The sequence below is a fragment of the Nelusetta ayraudi genome, unplaced genomic scaffold (genome assembly GCF_046127955.1).
Source record: "Nelusetta ayraudi isolate G7.1 ecotype Tasmania unplaced genomic scaffold, CSIRO-AGI_Nayr_v1 ptg000019l, whole genome shotgun sequence".
In the NCBI taxonomy this organism is placed as follows: domain Eukaryota; kingdom Metazoa; phylum Chordata; class Actinopteri; order Tetraodontiformes; family Monacanthidae; genus Nelusetta; species Nelusetta ayraudi.
The window spans coordinates 5,412,565-5,432,500 of NW_027466069.1; the positions used below are offsets into that span (position 1 = coordinate 5,412,565).

A 19,936-nucleotide genomic window follows, 5' to 3' on the forward strand; every position below is an offset into this window, starting at 1 on the left:
TTTCAGGAGGCTGGGCTGTTTGTGCAAATTCTGATCCCAATTGGAATGTGAAGCTGCGAAGACCAGCGGTCGAGATGACAACCTCAGTTTAAAGGTACCGGTGGGGGGGGGGGGGAACAACGCCGTGCAATACAGTATTCTGAGCCTGGATCCAAACATTCCAGTTCAGAGGTCAAGAATAGCCACAGAGCAGCAGCGGCGTCGCAGCACCTGGCGAAAACTCCTCCGCTTGTTGTTGCAGCTATGATAATAAAGAGTTTGTGATTGTGTGAGCACATTTATTACCCGTGATGTGGCGACGGGGGGGTGGTGGTGGAGGGGAGAAACAGCCCGGCAAACATGGAGTCACATGCTGAGCCACATGTGCGCTTGCCGCTGCGACGCCAAAACCGCCTGGTCCGTAAACACAGACGCGAGCGCGAACCCGCCCGGTCCACTTGAACCCGCTTTGCTCTGGGTCAGGGCGCCTCCAGGAACAACATCCAGTCGGCCCCGGGCGCCGCGGCAACACCCGAGGAACCTCTCGGGTCGTTCTGATCCGCGCTGCCGTGTGACCTCGCAGTCACATGCTCGCCGTTCTCCTTGACCCCCCCCCACCCCCACGGCAGCCTTAGCATGCGCTCGGGGATGTGGCGAGCCGTGTCACATGTGTCTGCTCATGAACGCTCATGTCCAGGGCCCCCCGGAGACTGGAATTCCACGCTGAGCAGGACTAGCGGGTGGAGGGAATTGGCGGGGTGGGAATGCATGCGGCGGGAAATCCGTCCGAAGGAGATGAAAGGGGTTCGGATGCCGCCGCCGATCGCTCTCTCGCTGCGTTTCGGGGGAGAAGAGGAGCCGAAGAGAAAGCACGGAAGGCTAAATTTGAAAGAAAACGGGGGGGAAAAAGGAGAAGAAAGAAACACAACCAGATGTGTCACCGCATGGCCCGTCGCCAGTGGCAGCAGAGGGCCGACCAAAACGAAGCCGCAATGTTAACAAAGAATAAACACAGCAACAATGACAGTTTTTTGGGGGGCGGGGTGGGGGTGGGCGGGGGGGGGGCCTTTCTGTTTATAGAGCCGCGGCCGTGACGGGTAAACCGGTTTTCCATGGAAAGACAAGTTAAAAAAAAAAAAGGCAGGAATGGGATGGGAACACGTCGCAGGAGGAACGGAGTGTAAATAAAAAATCGACAAAACATTAAACATGTGAAATGCAGACGTGAGAAAGGCAAACACAATTAGCGAAAACGAGCCACACACAGAAACACACAACAATCCATCCTTCAGGCTTAAATCCAGAGACTAGGAGTTGTTATTGTTGAGTTTTGATTTTTTTTCTTTTCTAATCCATTTGGTTTTGTTTTTTTTTTCCAGAATAAAATTATACTTAACAACTCAGGAAAAAACTGAGGAGAAACCATCCGTTTGATTGCGCTGACAATCCCAAATAGTGTTTAGAAGATGGAAAACAAATATTGGCTTTCTCTTTGCAAGACTTGTTTTGCAAAGAGTGCAAGTTTGCACGGAATGATTCAAATTCAAGTGGTCAAAATACTTAAAACATAACATAACATAACATAAAGTGTTGCAGGTCAAATTTCATTGTCAAAGAGGAGAGAATATATATCAAATCGGTGTTTGCTTTGATTCCATTTCTTATTGTGCGCAGTGGGAGGTTGCACGGCTGCTGGTCTGATGTCATGAGAACAGCCTGAAGCGTCCGAGTCATTTCGTCCTCCGCGTGTAACCGATGCTAAACTCTCACGGTCACGACAGCGCCATCGTGTCGTCAAGTTTTGTTGTGTTATTTCTTTCCTTCCAGAAAAGGGCCTCTCTCATTCGCCGTCCGCCATTGGTGTTGGAGCTTCGATCAGCGACGTGAAGCTTCGCAGGTCGAAAGAAGGGTCGGATCACAGCGGGATAAGTTCTACAGTGCAGACACAGGGTGCAGGAAGGAGCTTGTGAGCAAAACAGAATGTAAACCCTCAGAAACGGCTTATTTAGTAAGTAGCAAATGATGAGAAGCGACACACAAAGGCAGACGTTCGGGTTGCCGCCGTCTCTCGAGAAGGTGTCGCCGCCCGTCTGCCTCCACCTCCTAATATCCGGCAGGCGCCTGAGTCCGGCCGCCGCCGCTATCTCGGCCCGAGTTTGTTTTTTTTTCTGCCCCAACACAGAGCGATTCATCTGCGGTGGCGGCGGCGGCCAGCCGGGGCTTCCTCTTCGCCACTCGTGATGAATCCCACTGGGGCAGAGGTCATCGGGGAGGGGCGGGGTGGACGGGGTGAGGGCGTGGGGGGAGGAGAACACCAGACAGAGGGGGAAGACGAGTACTGCGTGTGTGTGTGTGCGTGTGTGTGAGATCGTATGCATTGCGTGTGTGTGTGTGTGTGTTTGTCGCTGTTTGTCATAATCCCGCGCCTGATTTACGTGCTAAAGACAAAAAACAAACCAAAAAAAAAATCCTCCCTCCCTCCCTCCCTCCCGTCGTGTGCGGCGGGAGGAGCGCCGGCCGTCGGCAAAGTGGAAACTAAGTAGCGATTTGACTCCCCTTTGTGAGGCAGCGTGGCCTTTTGACACGGCACGTCGAGGGAGTGTCTTTGTTTTGGTTTCTGCTGCCGCTGTTGAGCCACCGCCGGCTGGAGGGAGCGAGTGAGCCGAACGAGGAGGGAAAGAAAAGGGCGAGCGAGGGAGGGGGTGGGGGGGTGGGGGGGGGAGTAGTGGCGCAAGGCAGGGAGACAAAGGCAGGGTGGGCGTGACGTCGCCGCCGCCGCTGCCGCTGGAGGTGACGGTGGTGGTTGTGCGTGTGTGTGTGTGTGTGTGTGTGTGTGTATGTGTGCAAATTGTGCAACAGCACCACAATGATCGGGACCCTTTTGTCTCGTCTGTCGGCAGCTCGCAGCTCGCAGCACCCGCCCCCACTCCCCACCCCCGCCCCCTCTGCTCTGCCTCATCCTCCCACGGGACAAACTTTCTTCCTCCTTCCGTCTCGACTCCAGGCAGCCGTGCGCGAGCGTCCAGTCGGCCGCTGCTTCAAAGCTCCTGCTGACCCGAGTGGACGGCAGGAACTCTCTCTCTCTCTGTGTCTCTCTCTCTCACGCTCGCGCTCTCGCTGCTTCTCAGCGCGCTTATCTGGCTGCTTTTTAAGGCGGCGAGGGGATAAATTTGTCTCGCTGCAACCGTGATTTGTGTTAGAACCAGAGTGTGTCCTGCAGTCAGAAAAAACAAAAAAACATCATCGTTTTTATTTACAGCCAAGCTGCACTTTCTTACATTGGCTGCTTTGTCTGAAATTGCTTTTACTGAGCAAAAACTTTTCAAATAATAGCAATGTGAATCTATTTTCAAATTCTTTTGAATTGTTCTTTGGCTTCGTCTGAAAAATCGGACTATTTATTTCGCTCTGTTGATATTTAGTGTCGATGATCAAACTAGTATTTGTTTGGTGAAAAAAAACAAGCAATGCCAAACGTTCATGTGACAGTATTTCACACTTTCACACTGGTTGCGGCACAAATTGCAACAGTCTTAAGGGGTATGGCCGTCGTCGTTGATGTTTTTTTTTCTGTGGGAGACTAGAACCTCTATGATTCAATGGTGCATTTGTTTGAATTTTTTTATTCATTCAACAGCCAAACAGATGTTGCAAGGGCCTGAAAGGGGCTGCTCTTCTGTTCCTTTTTGTTCCATTTGAAGCTGTCTTTAGTGTTTCCTGCTAAACAGAAAGTAAAGTCTTTTATTTCCTCGTGCTATTCTGCAATTGTTAAACCATTGTTCTTTTTCATACACAATCACTTCACCGCTTTGATGTAATCGCTGCATCCGCTGTGTACTTAAGAGCCCACGGCGTTGTTGTTTTTATTTCCATTTCTATCAATAGCAAACAATTTGGAGCGACAGGGAAACTCAGATTTCAAGTGTGCGAAACGAGCGTATTCCTCCGTTGCCGTCTCGCTTCTGGTGACGAGTGGAAACTATTTCTGCTGACACTGTGTGGCTGAGCACAGGTGGTGTATTATGATAGAGCTGATTTATGTCGGTGTTATGCAGGGGTTTGTCTTCCCGCTGGAGGGGGCCACCGGTGCTTGGCGTGGATCCTCCGGCCCCGCTAGTCCAGCCACTTCACATTAAGCGCTTCCTGAACAGCCGAAATGAGTGAAAATAATCCGTCAAATCTATTTCCCCTCTTCGCCGAGAGGACATGACACAACATTTTCATTGGTGTTTGCCTGGAATCGTGTTTGGATTGGCGACAAAATGCCGAGTGGAATTTACCAAAGTGAAAAAAACGCCTGAAGCCAAAGCTTCAGCACTTCTGAAGGGTAAAGTGTTGTTTAGTTGACGCAGATGAGACTTTTTGTATTGTATCGCTTCCTCAGGAAATATTTAACACATGACCAGACCTCCGGACGCAGGAAATCAATGAGCCCGACTGTCCCGCAATGACTTTGGCACCTGGTTTCCATCTCACCAAGATAAATTTTACCTCAGGTGACCAGGGCAAATCACCCAAACACCTGCAGATCCATCTTTAGAACTTCCAGTCTGAAGTGCTTTCAGCTGGTGGGCGTGTGGCCGGACCAATCAGCGAGGAAGAGGCGAAGCTACAAATGGTGTTTTGGCAGTGACGGGACCAGGAAGCTGCTGCTGGCGTGTAAATGAAAACAGGGCTGATGGCTTTTCTCTAGTCCTGACCGGCTTCGGCAAGAGTTCAGCCCTGAAAACTTTGGTCCACCACACGGCGGTGCTGCACTTCATTTTGGGTTCCTCGCAGGCAAAAAGAAGTCTTGAACGCTGCCTTTTCCCAGGCAGATGTCTGTAATAAATCTGGCAGATCTGGGGGGACTTCATTCCATCTGGCATGTCAGGTTACCAGTACAAGTTGGAGTAAAAACAAAAAAAAAACCAAACCCCAACATACACAAGAACAACCTGCCACAAATGAAATACTTCAACAGATTTATTGAAGGAGAAACAGGAGCAGGAAAAATGATGAAGAGTGTGTGCCACGGCTGCACTCAGGTACTTTCTCGCAGCCTGCGGCCAAGACACTCACTTCTTTTTGTTTGCACTTTGGTCAGACTTCAAGTAGACTGCAGAGTCAGTGGGATCTCGGCGGTCAAAGGCGCCGCCTCCTTCATGTGGCTTGTAAGAATTCAAAGAGTGTGGACGGAGGTGGTGGTCGAGGGGGGCGGGGGAGGCCGGGAGGAGGAGAGGGTTGCGCTGAAGGACCTCAGTGTTCAACAGGTGATGTCTGCCGAAGGGGGACGTATGGATTCCTCTGGAGGTCTCCTGCTTCCATCCAGGACATGATGTGATGTGCGCGCACGCACCTCGAACCTGGCCAACACATTTTCCCTCATACTTTGATATATGCCCCGTCGCGGGACCACATGTGAGCGGGCCCGGTTCCCGCCAAGGCCGTGTGTTCTGCTCCAAATGTGAGTTTATTAAAGAGAGCAGACAAAATTTAAAGGTCCCACGTTGCGCAATATTCACTGTTCTCAGGAATGATATGAGGCTCCTGTCAGCGGAGAAGCAGACGCCCTCGACCTGCCCCCCCCCCTCCCCCGAGCAAAGGAGAGCAGTCAAAATCGCTTTCTTCTCTGGCATGCTCGCTGGTAGCTCTCGCAGGTTAGTGATCACGCCCCCTCCCAAAACACACAGCCATTGGACCATTGTGAAAGTCCCACAAACGAAAAAAAAAAAGTTCTCTGGAGGAGATAATAAGTAATCTGGGCAATCCGGAGAGACAGATGGAATGTTCTTCAAATGTTTTAATTTGTTTCACGTGTCCATCTGGTAACGAGAGCGAGCACAGACTTTGGAAGAGAAGGTGAAAGTCGGGCCGCTGATTGGCTGAAACCTCTGTCTGTCGTGCCCAAGCTGGCAAATCAGATTTGTCGTCACCTGCCAGGGCGCCGCAGCTCCAGGCGACACTGGCCGCACGTCACCGCTGCTTTTTCTTCTTCTTCTTTGACTGTGAAAACATCATCCAGCTCTGATAAAACTACCACTGAGGCAGCGTCCAGGCTAATCTCTGTAGCAACAGCAGCCGGCGTTTACAGCGCGCAGTCGCTTCTTCTTCCTGGTCTTTGTCTCTGTTATTTTTCTATATTTTTTTTTAAATCAGCATGGACTTTTACAGCTCTTCTCACTCTCCACCTCCTCCTGCCTCTGTAGCCGTAAAAGAAGACGATTGGATGCGGAACCCATAAAAATTTTTGCAGGGCAAGTCAGCAAGATGGATGAGCGAGGGTTCCGAGCTGAAATCTGAGCCATCCAGCTGCTGGGCAAGGTTATTATGTAGGACCCTTGAAGTAAGGATATAAATATACATTTACACAGGCGTCTCTGTCTGCTGCATCATTGTGTTTCGGTCAATGTTTCCTAGAGGAGAAAAAGCATGTAAAACAGTCCCATATTACTTTATGTCCCATATAGTCCATTACTCATAAAATGACAACATTACATTGAGCCGACAAGGTCTTTACAGCCTCCCTGTTAGTAAAGAACACAGTATTTACTGTCTCACTGACCTCAATGTTCCAGTTTTTTCATTTCCTTTTTTTGCTTTTCCATCCAAGTCCTCATATGTCTGACTGAAAAAAACAAAAAAAAAAAGGCTGCTCAGTAAATACAGTGGGGAGTTTATTGATGTTGGAGCCTGATGATGGCGTTGTCAGGGAGTTGAAGGACAAGGACAAGGATAGGAAGAACTGAGAGCTGGGCAAAAATAGAAGATGGCTAATTACTTCAAGAACTCCCAAGCGTCTGCGAGGCCAAGAAAAAAGCATTTGTGGGCAAAAAGAAAATCCAATGGGTTTATTTTATTTTTCAAAACCTTGCATTGGCGTGGCTTGATCCCTCCAATTTCTCCACCCCGCTCATCAATCCTGGTACTGGAAAAGCATTTTTTCCACAGATTCAGCTTCCCTTCTGGATGGAGGGGCAGGGGGTACGGAAGAGGTGAAGCTGCGGCAAAAACAAGAAGTGACGCTGAAAAAATCCCCAGAAGAAGAAGAGCAGGGGAGAGGAGCTGCGGCTGTGAGTTGTAAACCGCAGCCGCTGCTAAAGAGATTAGCCTGGATGCTACGGCGAAGGCAGTTTTACCAGAAGTGGACGTTTCCGTCTTCCCATTAAAGGAATTATGTTAAAACAGCACTGGAGGCCTTTTGACAAGTGAAGGACATTGTTTTGCTTTTTTTTTTTAAGCACGAGGCGCAAAAGTGGCTATCCAGCTGGCGGCTACGTGTGCCTAATATCAACCTGTTTCCCTTTAGCATGATTCAAGCTTCCTGGTTGAATTACACTTGGAGGTGTATTGAAGAAGGGGTTGAGTAGTGAGAAGCTAAAAGAAAACAAATATTAAACACTTTTACTAAACGTGAACCATGAATAGCAGGAGGGAAACCCGGTCGGTTGTGTTTTGAATTGAACAGACAGGAGCAGCTTTCAGCTCTCTTTTTCTCCAAAGGCTTTCTCGCCATGGATACATGAGACAAATCCAAGGGCTTGTCGATCGTGTTCCGTCCGCCGTGCCAGGGTTTTTTTTTTTTTTTTGTATTTTTTCTTTTTAAAAAAGAACGGTTCGTTCGCTGGCTCGTAGCCTGCCGCAGAGGAAACTCGCGGCCGCCGCGGATCTCCTCCGACCCCGGGAATCGAGAATCGTGTTCGCGGAATTAACTCGGGTTTTGCGCAGTTGTTGTTCTCTGTGTTCCCACTTTTTTTTTTTTTTTTTTTTTGGTGTGCAGCGACTGCAGCTGAAACATCAGTGCAAGAAAGAGAGGAAGAGAGAGAGAGAGAGAGAGAGAGAGAGAGAGAGAGAGAGGGACCGCATCCATCCAGTCATGTGTGAGAGGCGGCGGGCCAGGGCTTCGGCCCCGCCTTCCTCCCTGCCTGCCCGCCTGCCTGCCTGCCTGCGAATATTTGCTTTTCCAGCTGTTTCCGAGGCTCACCCCCGCAAGTCGGGGGAGAAAGTGGCGCGCCGCTTTCTCGGTGTAAAAAAAAAAGTGTGTGTGTGTGGGGGGGGGGGGGGGGGGATTGGCTGAAATGGAGGAGCTCTAGTAGGAAGGAAGACAGCCGAGAAGATGTTTTTTTTTTTGTGTGTGTGTGTGTGTGTGTGTGGCTGCACGACTCTGTTTTTCTCTCCCCCCCTCCAATCTACTACCAGCTGGTTTCACGTGGAAGGGACCAACTTCCCCCGCGCGATTCCCGCCCCATAAGGTGCCTCCTCTCTTCCTATGGACCGATTCCGCCTCCTCAGACACAAAAAGCCACGAGGGGCTGGCCTAGATTCCTGCACATGCACACACAGGCAGGCAGCTAGGCAGCGAGCGAGCAGGCAGGAAGGCCTCGCGCAGCGGCAGCGCGGCGCGTGTAAACACGAGAAAGTGAGAAGGCGGCGGCGGCGGCGATGTGTACACAGTTACAGTCTGCCTTTGTGTCAACCGTCGAGGTGGATTAGGAGGCAAATTGCGATTGGCGCGTTTCATGTGGCCACGGCGGGGATTTAAAAAAAAAAAAAAAAAAAAAAGAAGCCCTGTCAGGTGTGAAAAAAAAAGCAGACCAGGAGTTGCAGGTCTAAGAGTCTGTCATTTGTTTATTTATTTTGTTAAACTCACAGCCAACACCTCCGCCCCAAGGTTTCGGAAACTCGAACCCGTCTACAGTAAACCTGTCCTTTGTGACTCACTGTGCGAGACTCCTGTACCTATGCCAGACTGGCGTAGTTTATTATTCGGGCCAATTCATTAGCCGTTCGAGGCGCAGGGAGGCCTGACGACATTCCACCACCCCTTTTCCCCTGGAGGCGAAAACAGACAGAGACGAGAGGAGGAGAGAGGAGAAAGAAAGTAGCACGAGAGAGAGAGAGAGAGAGAGAGAGAGAGAGAGAGAGAGAGAGAGAGAGTGACATACAGCTGTGCAGGGAAGATGGTGCGTCAGTTGCCCATAGTTACCTGCACCCCTTTGTTCTCGGCGTGATAATAAAGTTCCTATATACGCGACATGTGCATCTATATGTTAAACAAATTTGCATTCTCTCACTTCTCTGCGTTGGTATGCCGTCGTTGTCGGTGCTTGCAGACAAATTGAAATTCATTGATGGTCTCACATCATTGTCGAATGATTTGAAACTTGACCGAGTTTGCTGAAAATAAAGAAAAAAATAATGGATTTTTACGGTTGGGATTTATGCACAGCAAAAACTAAAAAAATACATATCTATCTATCTATCTATCTTTAATTGTTCTTTCTAAATTGTTTGTATACTTGATTATAATTTTTTAGAAAGCACAAGAAATAATGTTTAAATATGTTTACATAAATATGTATATGTACATATATGCATGTATACATATATGTACATGTTTATATACATAAGTGCGCACATATAGGTATATGCCTGTAAAACAGGGAATTATTTACTTTAAAAAACATTATTTTTATTAAAGATTATCCTTTGATAAACTGATGTAATGGAACATGAGAGTGGCCAACGATAGATAAATATATGGTGTCTATGGCTGCATGAAAAACAAGGCAGCACAACATGTGATTTATGAAAAAAAGACTGAGGGAAAAAAAAACTGAATTGGCTTTAGATAAACTTTCCCTACTACGGCTCACAAAGCCTAGAATTATTCCACATATAAATTCTAATCCCCCTCCAGTTTCAGATTACCCCCAAGTAAAGTATGTTTTCCTCCGGCTACTGTGTCTCCATATCTCCAGCTCACATGAACAACAAGTTACAGATATCTGGCTGGAGCGTGGCCAACTTGCGGCGTATTGAATATTTAGGTCAAAGGTCGGCGCCTCGCTGAAAACATCCTGAAGTGTGCTTCGGCCCGTTAAAATCCACGGCCTGATTACAGGGCGGGTTGATGTGCTGACAGACGTATCGAAAGGGAAAAATCTCCCGCGGGGGTGACGTCGTGTGGCACTTCGGGGCGCTGCCGGTCACACTCTGCTCTACGGCTGCAGGCAAACTGGCCTTGCAGGGACTGCCGCACACGGACAATGGCTGAAAAAAAATAACGTATTTAGCAGCCACCTCTCAGCTTCCAGCAGTTTCAGGGTCAGGGTGGACGGAGGGGAAAAACACGCTCAGGCCTGTCATATATTATGTATAGGTAAGCGGTTAAATATTAATTTAGAATGATCGAAAAGTAGATTTACAGGCAACATTGCGTGTTCTAATTTTTTTTTTAGCACAGGGCCAAAATACACTTTTTGATTTTTTTTTCTCTTAAAATTTATTTCAATAAAACAATATTATTTAGATTTATGTCATTTTTCTCAGTGTCTGCTCTCTAAAAATAAGGCGGGCAGACAAACGCCCGCCATTTTACACACAAACATGAAACATCTCCGTCTGTCAACGTAAAAAAAAAAATAGTTTCAATATAAACACATATTCCCTACACAACGCCCTCAAAACGGAGCGGCGGCCTGCCTATCGGCTGTCTGCTGCGTCACGACACACCCCTATATGGTGAGGAGACAGCTGGACACGGACAGCGAGGAGACCGCCGCGCGGCCAATCACAGGCCAGAATGCTTCGGAGTGGAGCGCTGTGATTGGACGGCGCCGGGGATTATCTGTATGTATAGATATGCCCGCTGGTAAACCGAGCGGGGAGGCGGGACTTTTTTGGCGGCGTCGGTGGGGGGAGTGAGAGAGTGAGTGAGTGAGTGAGTGAGAGAGAGCGGCGCAGTCCATCCATGTTAATACGGAGCTCGAAAACTGGACTAAAAGCGCGCCCGGCCGCCGTTTCTCCTCGTATGGAATAAATGTAAGTGATTTCCTGCTGGTTTCCCCCCCTCCCTTCCATTCCGCATTCGGCAGCGTCCCTCTTCGTTGTAAAAAGGGGGATAAACAGAAGGGGAGGCGTAGCGGGAGGGTGGCGGTTGCAACAGTGCAGTTTACGGTTATGTTTTTTTTTTTTCTCTCTCTCTCTCTCTCCCCCTCTCTCGCGCCCCCTTCCCCTCCTCCTCCTCATCTCTCTCCTTTTAATTTTTCGTGCCGTTGCTTTCTGCGGGCCCGAGAGTCGCTGCTCTGGCCGCTGTTGCGGCGCTCCTCGCCGGGGCGGCTCGCTTTTGACACGCCGCCCACAGCGGCAGCAGCGGCGGGGCGGCGGGGCGGGCAGCCTCGGCGGCGTGTCACTGCGGAGGGGAGCGTGGCACACGCGGGCACGCACGCGCTCGCTCGCGCACACATGCACAACACGCATACACGTACACACACATGCCCATGCGTACGCTCGCGTGAAAAAAATAAAATAAAATAAAGAACACGCAACGCGTGGGTGCAAGCGCTTGCCGTTTCCAAATACAGTAAATACAGTTTAATAATATGTAATAATATATATATATATATATATATTAAAAAAAAAAAAAAAAACCCCACGCAACCCCTTCGAAATATGCGCGAACCTGGCAACCTCGTTGTCGTGTTATTTATTTATCAATTCACATTTCCCAATTATTTATTTAATTGCGTTTGCGAGCACAACGGGCTGGAAGTACGAAGTTTCCTGCGCAAATTCGGGGCGCTTTCTTTTTGCAAAGTTTGCCACGGCCGAGGGCGCCGTTCCTTGTTGCAACGTGTGCTCGAAGCGAATCGAGTCGGACAGCTTCAAAAGAGAGAGAGAGAGAGAGAGAGAGAGAGAGAGAGAGAGAGAGAGAGAGAGAGAGAAATAAAGCTGCAGAGTCGGGTTCACGCTGTAGCATGAACGCGTTCAACTCGAGCACATTTGCGCACTTTTCTTTTGCCCGAGTGACGTCTAGGGGGGGGGGGCGGAGGGGGGTTCGCCTGACCAAATAACGGGGGGCTTTTTTTCTTTCTTTCTTTTTTACCCGGGTGACCGTTAGATAGCCCCGCTTCATTGCACCCTCACTCCTCCTTCTTCTCATCACCTTCTCCTCTCTGCTTCCCTCCTTGACAGTTTTTTATTTTATTTTATTTATTTTTTTTGCGGAGGGGTCTTTTCTGTTTTTCCCCCACACGGAGGCAAAGTTCTTCGCAGTGGTGGAGGTGGCCTTGCGGACGGCGGGGGACGTTGCGCTTTTTTTTTTTTTTTTTTTTTTTTTTTCCTTTTAGAAAAATAAAACTACAGCAGCGGCGGCGGCAGCAGCAGCAGCAGCAGCAACAACAACAACAACAACAGAAAGAGCTGCTCATCGCACAACTCCGCGGGCTCCACTCGATGTCGCCGGCGGGGACCGTAGACTAGCGACCTGGCTGCCGTGCCGTCCCGTCCCGCCCCGCCGCCTGTCAACACACCGACCGGCCGCCTTGCTGCACAGAGTGACGGCTGACTGCGTAATGACACATCAGGTGAGGACGCGTTTGATGGTGGGACTGACAGCCTCGCCTGCGACTGTGGACCACACACACACACACACACACACGCGCCCCGTGCATGTGTGCACGTGTGTGTGTGTGTGTGTGTGTGTGTGTGTGTGTGTGTGTGTGTGTGTGTGTGTCCGGCTGTGGATGATGTTGCAGCTGTGTGTTTACTCTCCGCCCACCGCCCTCCTTTTGTCTGCTGCTGCTGCATTTCTGTGAACGGGACATTCCCCCCCCCCCAATTCTTACAAATCTGGGTGCAACTTGTGCACCGTGTGTTACCCACGCTGTTATTGTGCAAGGCGGCCACTTCTCCCCCCCCACACGCCCCACCCCACCTCCCTTTGCATTCCACATGTGCCTGCCTGCATGCCTGCCTACTGGCAGCAGCAGCAACAGTGCTGCAGAGCTCGGCCAATTCCAGAGATGATTTTTCACTCAGGTCCTTGATGTTAAACCTGGGTTGCTGTCATTGCTGTCTTTTATTTTGTTGTTCCTTCTACTAAGAATAAGGAGGATGTTTTGGGAGATGTGAGGAGGTGTTTACATTCTCCCGCGTGGCTGATGTGCAGGAGGCTGCAGGCGGAGGGGGAAGACAAAGGGACAGATTAGCATCGCGCTCGGCAAAGAGAGGAACGGGCCCAGATAGCCATCGCTTTAGATAAGATGTGAGTTTTTTATTTTTATTTTTTTTTTGGGAAGCAGAAACTGGACGGAGTGTCAGCGATGGATCTCTGTTCACGTTTGCCCGTCACAGTGGGACCTTATCTCCCTGCGATGAGAGAAGGAGGGACAGTTGTGTTTGAGGATCATGTGTTGAAGTTTGCCATGGGAGTAAATGTAATGAAGGAGTTTTATGCAACTAGAGTGTGTGTGTGTGTGTGTGTGTGTGTGTGTGTGTGTGTGTGTGTGTGTGTGTGTGTGTGTGTGTGTGTGTGTGTGTGTGTTCTATTCTGGCTGGGAGTTCAGATTCAGAAGTTTAGCGGCATGCTGGGCAAACTATGCTTTTTAATCTGGCCTGCCGAACTTGAAGAAATTATATTAATAGTACATAAGTAATAAAATAGTTACATTTCATACATTTTTTCACTGTTGTAAGAGTCATTTCATTAAAGAGCTAATTACCGTGGGGCAACAAAAACACATATTATGTTGCAACACTTTTGTTACATTGAAGCACATGTTTTCTACATATTCCAGGATATATTTTTCCCTCCTATGAGGTGCGTCACCAAAACACTCCATCCATCTGCTGCTGCTCTGACAAATTTTAGAACCCATTGAGGCCCCACCAGTTAAAAAGTTTGCTCAGCTCTGGTTTAAGGAAACGTTGCATGTGATTTTTCTCGCCTCTGACTGATATGGATTTCTGTTTTTTTTGCCTAATGCCAGTATTTGGAGTGCAGGTCAACCAGCGGAGAATAAATAAAGCCTGGCTGTGTCACGTCGTGGTGGCACAACAATTTAATACCATCAACAAACAGGAGACTCGGCTCAGCTCCAGCGCATATTTTGTTGAATACGCACACACAGGCGCTGGCTGTGTTTTTTTTTTCCTTTTCTTTTTTGGGAAAAAGTGAATTCTTTATGTCTTTCCAAATAAATATATAATTTTTTTGTAGTGAACAGACAACCTCCGCTACTGTTTCGGAGTGACGTCAGCGAGCTGGACAAACAGTAGTAGCGCTTTCAACAGCGGCGTTAAGGCTTCTCGAAGGCAAATTTGTAAACACTTGCAGACATAGGGCCTCTTTTATTTCTTTTGAGAGCGCGCTGGCAAGGGCCGGTGCCAGTTACGTCAGAATGCGAAAAAAAAAAAAAAAAAAATTGAAAAAGATTAATTGCTCTTATTTCCACCCTTTATAATTACCGTTTTCTATTGAAGCACACGCTGCTTCGCCAAAGACTGTAAAATGCTCATATTTGCTTCGGTTTTCGTGTATTTATTTATTTATTTATTTACTTATTTAGAGCCTTGTTCGGTCCCTCCTCTGTTGCCTTGCCAGTAAACACACCGCCATTCAAGGCTGCGGTCACGCTTAGCCCCGCTCCGCCAGTACACCGCGTCTCCATGAATACCATTTGCACGGCACTTTGTCTTTCGCTGGGATTCCTTCCACGGCGGCGTTGAAGCGACGTTCCACCGTGGAGCCCGCGTCCACGGAGGCAACAGTAAGCGAGCAGCCTGCCCACGTTTGTGCTTTTTGCTACGCCGTGTGATTCCTCAGTAGCTCGGCTGCCGATCTCCGCTGATTCCAGATTGTGCGGAGTGTTTGTTTTGTTTTTTTTGCTTTGCTTTGTTTTTTTTACTTTGCCGAGTTAAAATGATAACAGATGCACGGGGGTCTCTTTTGAAATGTAAGCTAATTCCAGGCAGTTCACACACACACACACACACACACACACACACACACACACACACACAGGCTTGCACGCACGCGCGTGTCCTCAGGATTTTCCCAAATACCTGCTAATGCACTCGCTAGCTTTGAGTGAAAGCGTTCCAGCTCCGGTTGTTGCTGCTCCTCGGCTGTTTTCAAGCGCTGCTGCCTGCAGTCCAACCACTGTCGGCTTATCAGGAAGGTTTTCAGCGTCTTAATGCCTCAAAGGAGGCCTCAGCGGGGCTTAATTAGCCTTTTTAAAATGAAAGACGCCGTCGTCACGTGGACGACGGGAATGCTTGCCTTGACATCGTGCGCCAGAGAATTGCTTTTTAAGTCGTTTTTATAATTATCACATGTGAATGTTGCTTTTAAAAAGTCAACCGTTCATTTGGTAAATTGATCAAGACAAATTGAAGCAACAGTTGGGAGGGGCGGGGGGGGGGGACAATCCCGATAATGTTGAATTCAAATGACCTTCAAAGAAGACCTTGAAATATCAATTTAATATTGACCATCCAGCCGTCCCACTGTAAAAACCACCTCCGCTCCAAGGCTGCAGCCTTGAGCACCAGAGCGTTAACACTTCACACACACACACACGCACACACACGCACACACACGTACACACACTCACACACCCACACACTCCTGTTGAACACGCTGCCTGAGAGACTTCTCCATGCATGACCCCGGTTGCAGGCTGCCGGTGCAATCACAGAGACCCTTCCCAGAATTCCCAATTCAGCCGAGTCCACGGCAGAGAAGAAGGGACGCCTCCGCCGCCGCCGCTGTGTGTTGTGATGCCGGTCCGTTCGGATTCGGTCTGATTCGGATGCGTGCGTTTCTCGCCTTTGTCGCAGCCATTTGTTGTTGTTGTTGTTGTTTTTATTTTTTTTTCCGAAGGCAGATCCAGGCAGATGGGCGGCAGCTCGACTCGAGTCCGGCGACAGTTGCCGACTGTTTGAGGGAGCGTTTTCTGCCCGCCGCTAATCTATTTATGCCGGGCCGAGCTGCGGCGGAGGGTTTTTATTTGAAGAAATTTAATTAGCTGCGTGGATGCGACGCAAAAGCGCAGCGACAATTAGTTTATTTTTCTCTCCTCGAGCCGGACTCGAAGGTCTCGGAGAGGATTCAAGTGGCACAAAATGAAAGGGTTCGAGGACGTCCAAAGTGCCAGTATTCCCTCTCTCTCTCTCTCTCTCTCTCTCTCCCTCTCTCTCTCGCCTTCGCCGTGTGAGCTCATGACTTTGGTATGTTTGCGTTCCTAAAATTACCATCGCCGCCCCCTATTGGCTTTTCCGGAATTTATGTGTTTGATAGCGCTAATGTTTTAACGGCGCTGCCAGAGCACTTCTCCTTGCTCCTCCCCTTTCGGCCCGCCCCCAATCGAACAGCCACGCCCCCTTTGTTCTTCTCCTTCTTCTTTTTCTTCTTCTTCTTCTTCTTGTGCGGTAGAGCCGTCGTCCCCTGGGAGGGAAGTCTGGACGAACGCTCTACAGGTGTTTGTTTTGGCAAAATCCCACCGCCCCCCCACACCCCCCTCCCACCTCGACACGACCCAACCCCGAGAACAACCACCAATGCAGTCAGTCGTCTTGGCGACATTCATATGCAACGCATTAGTCGTTACCCAGCAGCCCCCTGGTGTTTCTCCGCCCCCCCCTTCCTCTCTCGCTCTCTCTCGCTCTCTCTCGCTCTCTCTCGCTCTCTCTCGCCCGCCCCCCTACCACTCTTCCCTCCCCAACTTTCTGAATGCAAACGGGGGCTAATGGGTTCCTTATGAGAGGTAATTGCGCAGCCACGACTGGTGTTGCGGCCGCCGTGATTATTACGTCTTGTTTGAAGCCCCCTCGGGCGGCCCTGGCCGAGGCGCACGTCAACAGTGGCTCACCTCGGCGCTGGGGGTCAGCGGCGGCCGCGCAAGCCGCTTATGGGATGGCGTGTTCTCAGGGTTTACCCGTCTGAATGGCTCCGGCGGTGGTTAATAATTGCGCCGGCCGTGGAGACCACATGGTTGGAGCAGCACGGCGCGGCCTGCAGGAGATTAGCGCAGCACGGATCCAGTGAGTGAGTGAGTGAGTGAGTGAGTGAGTGAGTGGGATTCAGCCACCCCCCGTTTCTCTCCCTCTACACTCTCACACACACACACACACACACACACACACCATTGTTTGTAGCTCTTGAGGATATTTTTCTTTTCTTCTGCACCTTGAGCTGTGGAGCTGCCTTGAATGAAACGATGCACACTTAGCCCGCTGTTTGCAGCCTCCAGTAGAAGAAAAGGTGAGTTTTTGGCTTGCTGCTAAAACCGAAGCTCTGCCTGGAACCTTTGACAGGTCTGGATTGGGCCGTAAATGAGGCGGCCACAGAACCTCGGGCATCGGTGGGTGGACTCACTATCAACAATTGATATTTTTTGTACAAACTACCCCCACCGTTTTTATGGAGATTGTTTTCTGGTTTCGTCTATGCCAGCGGTCCCCAACTCCTGGGCCGCGAACCGGTACGGGTCCAAGGGGTCATTTGGTACCAGGCTGCACAGAAATAATAATGAACTTCTGTCAAATTAATTCAGTTTTATTTATTATCTGAGTCGGAACTAAACTAAATAAAACATCATTTTATTTTGAAAATTTACCAGATTCTCTCCGGTACATCCATCTATGGCTCAATTCAAAAAAAGTTCAGGGCTGCTGCCCCACGCAATTTGAACCTGCCTGTGGGTCGTCTCAGTGTCTGACGCAAAGGAACTGACCGTTCCAGACTTCAGACTCCAGGGTGTCCGTCACTGTCAAGGCTCAACTTCTGACAAATCTCAGGCGCACACTTAAATCCGACAAAGCTCCGGCTCGACCGCCGGTCCCGTCCCGTCTCGTCCCGTCCTGTCCCGTCCTTGCCGAGGGCGTCGCCCATTTGAGCCGCGCCTCCTCTGACCAGAAGACGGACGTAAGAGGAGTTTGGATGTTTGGTTGTCAGGAGAAACCGGCCGAGCTAATTCCGGCGGCAGCTTGGCTCCGAGCCCTGTCACACTCTGGTCCGGGGCGAGCAGGGAACTGAGTGTTCGGCCCATGAGAAATGTCTCAAGCACTTGTCCTGTCAGGAGAGTAAAAGCCAAAAAAAACAAAAAAACAGCTCAGTTAGAATACCTCGAAAAAACAAAAAGCAGCTGCGGACCAAGATGGAGTGTAGAATTCCCAGCCTGCTCGGTTCTGAACGCTGGGAGTCACCTCTGTGCTAAACAAAGCCGATGTTTTTTTTTTTTTTTTGCTTTAACGAGTTGCCCTGACTTCCATTAAACATCACTTAAAGTGCTTCACGCGTGAGACACCGTTTCAATCCGCCGCTGCCTCGAACCCCCTTTGGAAAACAACAGCGCGCGAGAGTGTTTTTTTTTTTTCTTCTTCTTCTTCTTCACTCTCCAAAATAAACAGTCCTTAATAAACAGTCCTTCGGCGCCGCGGCCTCCTCGTTCCTCCCTTCCTGTTCCACGATCGCTCCGAGCGTCGGGAAAAGGACTCGGGATGGCGGCCGCCATCTCGAATCTTCACGGAACGGAACGGGTGGAACAGAATCCTGAGATTTCTGATTTCCCCGATGCCGCTCCACCCTGGTGGCCCTACCGTCTGCCCGCCTGCCTGCCGCTGGCCGCCTGCTTGCTGGATGACAAAGACTCCCTTCCCATCGATTCCGCTGCGAGGCCTTTTAATTAGACTGATGTGAGAGTTAACTGGAACCAGTGTTTTTTACGGCCGCACTAAAAAGCACGACTGCCTCATTAGTGCAGCCACTGCTAAACCGAGTGTGTGTGTGTGTGTGTGTGTGTGTGGTGTGTGTGTGTGTGTGTGTGTGTGTGAGAGCTGGTCCTCTGTGGCCTTGCAGCAGTGATGGCGGCGGTAGGGGCGGTGGCGGCGGCGGCGGCGGCCCGGGCGGACGACGCTCTGCCAGTAAGGGCTGAAAATAAAAAAAGCGTGTGGTGCTTTTGCGCGAATGAACTACTGAAGTAGTTTTGCCAGTCGTTGGTCCGTGTTTGGGTCTTTGGGCCTCAGTGTTTCAGCAGCAGTAGTGGCAGTAGCGCTAGTAGCAGCAATGCTAGCAGCGGCGCTGGCCTCGTGGCCGCTGTTGACTTTGCTGCAGTTTTTTTGTTTGACTGGCAAAGTGCGGGGTGGGGGGGTGGGGGGGGATTGGATTGAAAAGCCCTGACCGATCATCCAGCAGTCATCACCTATGCAAATGAAGCTGCTTTCGCTTTGACTTGGTGTTTGTGTTTTTGACTTCTGGTCAACTCAAACAGAGAAACTTTATGAGCTTTAAAATCTAATCAGCAATCGGACTTGAGGTGAATCTTCGTTTTTTTTTTTTTTGCTTCCCTTTTGATAATCGGCAAAAAAACAAAGTCTACATTTCTATGCGTGGTGCCGAGCGCTCGGCCGCTGAAATTCCTCTTCGGTTTGTTCTCACACGGCAGCTCCGTGCCCCCCCCCCCCCGCCCCCCCCACCAGAACCGTAAATCTGATGTCTCTAATCGTCCTCTACACGTGAAGGACATGCTGGCTGGCTGGCTGGCTGGCTGTGTGCTGGTGGTGGTGGTGAAGGGGAGCGGCGATCTGCTTCCTGGCAACATTTAAGCAAAGCGACTTTGATCTTTTGATCTTTTTTTTTCACACCGTATCTTCCACAATATTTTGTTGCCGTCGGAAACGAGTTTCTGTCTCTCTCGGCTCCCAGTTGCTCTTTGTGTGTCTGTCGGTTGAGGCCCAGCGCAGAGGGGCTCTCTCTCTCTCTCTCTCTCTCTCTCTCCCTCTCTCTCTCCCAACCCCCTATTTTCCCCCCTACTCCTCTCCTTGCCCCCCCTCCGCCACCCCTCCCTCTATCCCTCCTCCCCCCCTCCCCGGATGCCACTGTAGCGGGCGCCCTGGAGCAGCCGGACGGGACGAGCCCTCTGACAGGGATTGGTTGTCGGTCAACGGGCCCCCTGCTGGAGGCTCCGCCCACCCCGCCCTGTTTGTGGGACGGTTAGTCATCCAAATTTGAAAAGAGAGAGAGAGAGAGGGAAAAAAAAGTTGTTTTAGGTCGCCAGGCGGGCGTCGCCCGCACGCACGCACACACACACACACACACACACACACACTCAACATCCTTAATTACTGCTGGCAGGACTGTTTGGTGCACGGCTGCCTCGCTCTTATCTCTCTGACACGTGTGCAAACTGAGCGT

The 19,936-nt window shown here is 50.0% G+C and overlaps 1 protein-coding gene and 1 long non-coding RNA gene across 2 annotated transcripts in view; one reads left to right on the plus strand and one right to left on the minus strand.

Moving 5' to 3' along the window:
- LOC142888373 (uncharacterized) overlaps window positions 1-19,936 on the minus strand; it is a 376,178-nt gene that overhangs the window by 53,841 nt on the left and 302,401 nt on the right. The gene's annotated exons all lie outside the window — the stretch shown is intronic.
- Window positions 12,104-19,936, plus strand: part of LOC142888360 (vitamin D3 receptor A) — a 62,623-nt gene continuing 54,790 nt past the window's right edge. Inside the window, exon 1 of the mRNA XM_076026593.1 lies at window positions 12,104-12,326. The gene's annotated coding sequence lies outside the window, so the exon portion shown is untranslated. The remainder of the gene's footprint in view (window positions 12,327-19,936) is intronic.